Raw genomic sequence first — 7780 nt, 5'->3', positions numbered from 1 at the left:
GCTTTTCTCATAAGTTATCAAAGCTATTTCTTTAAAACTTGCAACACTTGTTCACCATCATAAGCTGACCAGGTACAGCAAGAAACATAACTCTGTCCTGCTTTTTGCAAGAATTATGGCCCCTTTTGTACTTAGAAAATATCAGATTTATTGTACCCCCCGACAACAAAGTTGTAAGGGGGGGTATACTGGTTTCAGGTTGTCTCTGTCTGGCCGTCTGTCCGTAGACGCAATCTTGTGCGCACCATCTCTCCTTATCCCCTTGACAGAATTTAATGAAACTTCACACAAGTGATCAGTACCAACAGTAGTTGTGCATGGGGCATGTTAGGTTCTTTTAGAAAAAAAATTTGCAGAGTTATGGGACTTTGTTTTTTTGTTACTATACTATATACATAGACACAATCTTGTGCGCACCATCTCTCCTCATCCCCTTGACACACCCTTACACACAATTTAATATATAATTAATTAATTAATTAATATATAATTTAAAAAAAAAAAGATGAGTGTCAGCATCTGCAAGGCGGTGCTCTTACACACCCTTACACACAATTTAATATATAATTAATTAATTAATATATAATTTTTCTATTATACAAAAAAAAAGATGAGTGTCAGCATCTGCAAGGCGGTGCTCTTGTTATACCCCAGCCAAAGGCAAAAGGGGATATTAGAAATGCTCTCCGTCCGTCCGTGTGTCCGCAACGATCTTTGTCCAGAGCATAACTCCAGAAGTACTGGAGGCATTTTCTTCAAACTTCATACACTGATAGAACACATTGGAAGTGCGGTGTGAAAGAACAATAACTCTACCTTGCCTGTTTTTTGATTTATTTCCCTTGATCATATTTTCTTAAAAAATTTTGTCCGGAGCATAACTCCAAAAGTACTGGAGGGATTTTCTTCAAACTTCATACACTGATAGAACACATTGGGAGGAAGTGCAGTGTGCAAAAACAATAACTACCCCGCCTATTTTTTTAGTTATTCCCCTTTTTCATATTTTCTTTTAAAAATATATCACAGTTTTTTTCAAGAATTTCTACAGCAACGGATTTTCCAATGAGCATTCTTCTCAAAGGCGAAGGGGGATATTAGAAATGCTCTCCGTGTGTCCGCAACGATCTTTGTCCGGAGCATAACTCCAAAAGTACTGGAGGGATTTTCTTCAAACTTCACACTGATAGAACACATTGGGAGGAAGTGCAGTGTGCAAAAACAATAACTCTACCCCGCCTATTTTTTGAGTTATTCCCCTTTTTCATATATTTTTTTGAATTATTGTCCCACATGGGGACATACTGTTTTTCCAAATGTTTTTTTTTCTTCCAAATTTTTAGTTCTTGCTTGTGTAATGCCTGTGACTGCCTTCCCGAGGCGGCACCGTCAACAGAAGATTTGGGTGCATGGTTCTAGTGTTAATAATTTAGATACACACCAAGCTTCTTGATAGTTTCCTTGCATTCTCTGTTGAAACAAGCACACCACAAGTTTGCCTCTTTATGAAGACTTTAGCCATACCTGCATGAAAGCTGACTTATTCTTTCTTCCACATCTTTAAAACCCCTGATGCGGACCACAACTAAACGGTTCTTCAAAGCTTTGCCCAAAATTAATACTTTCAGATACTAACTTGCCAGGAACTTTAGCCTTCAATTATAATATGCCTGGCGGGGGGGATTAGCCATGTCTAACATGGCTCTTGTTCAACTTATTTTCATTCAACTGACATGTGCTGATGGAGGTAAGCAATGCTCAACTATTCAACAGCCATGTTCTACTGGTATTCATTTATTTATATAAGTGACAAGGCTGAATGGTAGAGCAATGCTGTCTTTCAACAGCATTTGTTACTTTACTCTCAGATGAAGAATATATGAGCCGCGCCATGAGAAAACCAACATAGTGGGTTTGCAACCAGCATGGATCCAGACCAGCAGTCTGGTCAGGATCCATGCTGTTTGCTAACAGTTTCTCTAATTGCAGTAGGCTTTAAAAGCGAACAGCATGTATCCTGACCAGACTGTGCGGATGCGCATGCTGGTCTGGATTCATGCTGGTCGCAAACCCACTATGTTGGTTTTCTCATGGGGCGGCTCATATAGTATTAGTATTTGTAAGAAACTTTCAACATCTCTACTGCATTAACAGATTTATTTCGCTGCACATAGGTGTTCCCAAGGGGATATCATTTAATTTTGGGGGCAGGAAATTCTTAGTATTGGCTCCATTGTATGGGAAAATGAATATGCAGATTTCAACTTTTAGAAGATAAAAGGAATGGCAATTTCAATTGTTCAATGGGTTGATGAATCCATGAAATCCACAAAAAGTAGTCCCCCCTTAAATATTAAAACTTCAAATGCCTGGTTCGTCTGTTAATTTTTAGCCCGACTATTCAAAGAATATGGACAGCTATACTACTAACCCTGGCATCAGCGTCGGCATTGGTTAAAGCTTTTTTGTAGTATCAAATATCTTGAACGCTATCGAAGATATTCAAGTGAGACTTTGAATACTTGTATAAAATTATAGTGCCAGTGTGCACATGTATGACGGGCGATATTACTCTGTCAACAATATAAAAGTGATTCTACCTTTGTGACCAGTGCAGACCAAGATCAGCCTGTACATTTGCAGTCTGATCATGGTCTGCACTGTTAGCTATTCAGTCAGTAAATTTTCTGTGAACACCCCTTAGAAAAATAAACGGTACTGCCCAAATTGAACGACGGACCAGTCCATTTTAGAAACTTAGCAGGTTAAATGTTAAACAGCATATAAAACATACATATATGTCTATCAAAGCATCATCAATTTGCTCACATAGGTACTGAATTCTGGAAAGGGACTTCATGAAGGGGCCTTAACTCTGGACAGTTCACATCTTTAAACACGCACCATTTTTAGAGAACTGTTAAATGTCTTTGTTTTTATGCAACTGCAGTTATGTCCCAGTGCTTAAACTTCACATTTGAACAATTAATTGTTTACTTTTATTATTCCTTGATGAAGTATGGGGGATAAAGTTTTGGCATTGTCCGTCCGTCCAGAGCCATATCTAGGAAGTTGTTGGGAATATTTAAATAAAACTTTCATATAATATATGTTTACCACTATGAGGTTCTGCGGCCTGTCAAGTTAAAGTCAGATTGCCCAAGTAACGTCAGAGTTATGGCCCTTAGAAGTTTCTAGTGTTAACTATATAGGGTGATATAAATATGGCAATTTCTGCTTCGTAACTTCTGATATATTTGACAGAACTATAAAACTTAAACTGAATTTAGATCACCATAATGTGGTTGTGTACACAATTTCATCTGGATTTCCTTTAATTGTTTAAAAATCCACATATTTGTACATAACAAACTTACCATTTGGTAGAATTTCATTAAACTTCTTTCATTCTTTTCAGCGAACATTTATTATAAACATGTGAAGTTCCCACACCTGATCACCCCCTTCTTTACAAATGGCATGCTTTTATAAAGGGGACAACTTCTGAGAACATTTTAAGGGGGTGCGGGGTGCTATTGTATTGAAACTTAACACGTCTTTGGGTCATTGCATACAGTCACTGGGCCAAGTTCAATAACTCTGAATTGTATTTTAACAGAATTATACACCTCTGTCTACTTCGTTCATACCGAGGTTTTGCATGCAACTTAAAATCTTTTAAGCACTAAGGCTGTTGAATTGAGACTACAAAGCTATGTTAAGGGTCGGTGTACAAGGTCACGTATCTTAGACTTGTATTACAACAGAACTATGCCCTTTTTGTACTTAGTGTGTAAATACTGCATATAAATTTCTGCCATTGTAAGTACTTTTATAATTTTGACCCTTACCATAACATAGTTGTAACATTACTATTCTAAAATCCATTTTATTGATGAGCTTTTGAATAGTCTAGCGTGCTGTCATCAGACAGCTTTTTAACTGTATTTTCATCAGGTACAGCAGTTAGTAATGCCATCAATATTGAATTTCCTAAATGCTAATTCCAGTCTTTGCAAGTAAGTGACAACTTCTTCACATGAAGTACTAACCAGTTCCCTGCAAGTAACTGACAAAAAATCCACATCAATCTCTGCTGGTAATGATAACGTCTCGAATGAAGCACCAATCTTTCTGCAAAAAAAAACCTGGAAACTTCCCACGAAAATCTACCCTGTTCTCAGAAAGCAGGCTGCTGAAAGTAACTGAAAACATTTCAAAATGAAGTACTTGACTGTTCATTGAAAGTTACTTTTTTAAACTGGCAACTTATATTAAAGTATGCACCTGTTTTTCTGCGAGTAATGACATCTCCACATGAAGTACGAACCTCTACAACTCTTCACAACATATGTTCTCTGCAAGTGACATCTCCATCGTAATGTCTTCAGGTACATATGGTATTTTGTAAAGCTGACGTACTTAAAAATTTAGATCACCTGAGACCTCCTTGCTCGGGGGGAAGCTGTTACAGCTCCAAAATCCCTTTTGTAGAAGTCTGGACAGACGGGGAAATCAGTGCTAACCCCACTTTTTTCTACAGGAACCTTGAAAACCATATCCGAAGATAATTTTGGGGTATACCTCATGAAATTATTACGCCAGACCTATAACCACCCATCGTGCATAAAGTGTTAAAGCACAGAAAATGAGTATGGGCGGCAGTTACCGCCAAAATTAGTAAATATACAATCCATAAGTCGGTCAGTGCAGTGCATTTTAATGCCGTCTAGTCTAAAACTCCATCCGGTCCAATACATTTGCATTCAACGCATTGTATTTTGAAACCATTTAATACAAAACTTCATTCCATCTATTTAAACATGGAACGATGCATTGGAAAACCTGTTGAAATGCAACGTTATATGAAATCATCCAATAAAACATGAAACCATGCAGCTCAAAGTGAAGCCGTTTAACACAACGTGAGTACGTGCAGTGTAAGAATGATGAAATGATTCATTACAACTTGACGCTGTTTAATGCATATTGACACCGCTTTGTGTAATTGAGAGCGGTGTATTTAAACTTGATGCCATGCAGTCCAATGTGAAGACGTTTAACGCAACGAGTTCGTGCAGTGTAAAGTGAAACGATTCATTAAAGTTTGGTGCCGTCTAATGCATACTGAAACCATGTTGTGTGATTAGGAGCGGCGTATCAAAATTTGATGCCATGCAGCCAAATGTGAAACCGTTTAACAAAACACGAGTTTGACCTGTTATAAATATAGATTATCGATCAGTTTTACATAAAGAACATCTTGAAATTTGTCCTAAAACCAACTTTGTAGTACTATCCTTACATTTAATTTTAAACAGTTACAGTACTGCGATTTATCTGAATACTAAAAGGGACCTTACTTTCGTGAAACATCTTTCTTCTTAGGTTAAGCTTTATCAGAAATATGTTTTTTTGTTGTTGTTGTTTTGGTTGGTCAGGATCTTTTTCCGTTTTTAAACAATATTTCATTTAAGTTGGAAAGCCAGCAAATACTTGTGGATATACTTGTATGAAATCAAGGAAACTGACTGTCCAACTTAAATGAAGGACTGTTTAAAAACAGCTTAATATTTTCCGCCGCCACTCCCCTCCTACTCTCCACCTCTAACCTGCTTGTTTAGCTCAATTAGGTTGAGCGCAGATGTACAGATCTTGGGGTCGCGAGTCCGATGCCCAGGCTTGGCTTTGTTCTCCGTGACGATTTGATAAAAGACATTGTGTCTCACATCATTCATCGTCAATTATACAAATGTACATAACAGGTCTTTGGATTCATGTAGGGAAGTTGGCAGTTACCTGCTGAGAACAGGTGTGTACTAGTACAGAATCCTAGAACACCGGTTAGGTTAACTGCCTGTCGTTACATAAGTGAAATACTGCTGTAAAACGGCTTTAAACCAAGAACAATCAAACAACTCACCCCCCCAACCCCCCACACACACCCCATCCCAACCACGAAAAAAAAATAGTGAAATATATGTAAGTTTGATACACTGTCTAAAAGCATAAACATGTAAACATAAATTTCATAGGATTAAAAAGTAACTCAATTTTGTCATTATTTTTTCTTTTACTGAGTCTGTTTCACGAAGCAAACTTCTTACAAAGCTTTAACTGAGAAGAAAAATGTTTCACAAAATGAGGTCCCTTTAAATATTCAGATAACTCGCAGAAAATGTTTAAAATTAAATGTTAGATTTTTACCACAAGGTCGGTCTTTGGATAAATTTCAATATACTTCTACGTAAAAACAAGGAAGAATATCCAACAGGAAAAACAAAAACACAGCCTCCCCAAAGGCACACACGAACAACACTCACACACCACACATACAAAATAAGCATACAAGGATAAAACAAACAAATAAAGGAACACATTGGGCACCGCCTTGGAACGGTCAGTGGCAAAACCACCACTGAGGATTTAAAGCGGTATATAGTGCACCTAACCTCACTCTTAGCCCCATGTTATACCTAGCTGCCAGGCGAAACCCTAACATACGTCAAGGCAACAGAAGGAACGTAATGTAAAACTTAACCAGAATCAATATTTATGGAAGGTCAAACCTATTAACTGATAGTCTTATTAACCTTTTACAATGCACATACTGGTGTTTCGTTAATCGGTTTCACATTTGGCTGCATGGCATCAAATTTTGATATGCCGCTCCAAATCACACGACATGGTTTCAGTATGCATTAGTTGGCACCAAACTTTAATGAATCATTGCACTTTACACTGCACGAACTCATGTTGCATTAAACGTCTTCACATTGGACATGGCATCAAGTATTTATACACCGCTCTTAATTACACAAAGCGGTGTCAATATGCATAAGACAGCGTCAAGTTGTAACGAATCATTTCATCTTACACTGCACGTACTCATGTTGTGTTAAACGGCTTCACATTGAGCTGCGTAGTTTCATGTTTTACTGGATGATTTCATATTACGGTGCATCGCAACAAGTTTTTCAGTGCATCGTTCCATGTTTAAATAGATGGAATGAAGTTTTGTATTAAATGGTTTTAAAATACAATGCATTGAGTGTAAACATATTGGATGGGGTGGAGTTTTGAACTAGACGACATTGAAATGTATTGCACTTAGTCCAGACTGACTTGTTTATGAATGGATTGTATATTTACTAATTTTGGCGGTAACCGCCACCCATACATGAGGTTTTTTACCTGTAACTTTTTTATTTCTGCAAATTGTAATCAATGGTTGGTATCAAAATAAAGCTTAACATTTGGTGAAAACTTAACATAATTTAAATTGATATTTAGTAAGCAAACTTGCACGAAGAGAGGCCCTGAAAGGGGTTTGTAAAATGGGGAATGTACGAACGTTGACTGATGATAAATTCGACCACTTTGTCAATTACATAATTTTCTTCATAGTATTATATTGAAACTTTCCCCTAAAAGCTGCAAAAGTCATTCCTGATCAAGTAATGAAACGTGACCTAATGTCAGGCCTTCATGTGTCGACAGTGAGCATGCGCAAAAAACACCCTCTTCCCCAGTAATTTTGGATAAATATTTTTTATACAGATAAGTAATTTACTTATATAGAATATTTACCAGTTTTGTTTTTGTTTACACCAGTTGGTGTTGTAAGAGGAAACTATTAGATGGTGTGTTCAATTTTACAAATAACCGATTGCATTCGAATATTTCCAAGGTGGTTGACTTTATCATCTGTCTGGGTTTATCATCAGTACCAGTATATTTATACAACAGTCTCAGCCATGCAGAACAGGAATATGGTGTT

This window comes from Mercenaria mercenaria, unplaced genomic scaffold, assembly GCF_021730395.1.
Source record: "Mercenaria mercenaria strain notata unplaced genomic scaffold, MADL_Memer_1 contig_1017, whole genome shotgun sequence".
Taxonomy (NCBI): domain Eukaryota; kingdom Metazoa; phylum Mollusca; class Bivalvia; order Venerida; family Veneridae; genus Mercenaria; species Mercenaria mercenaria.
The sequence above is the reverse complement of the archived record's forward strand: the minus strand, read 5'-3'. Positions refer to the sequence as shown.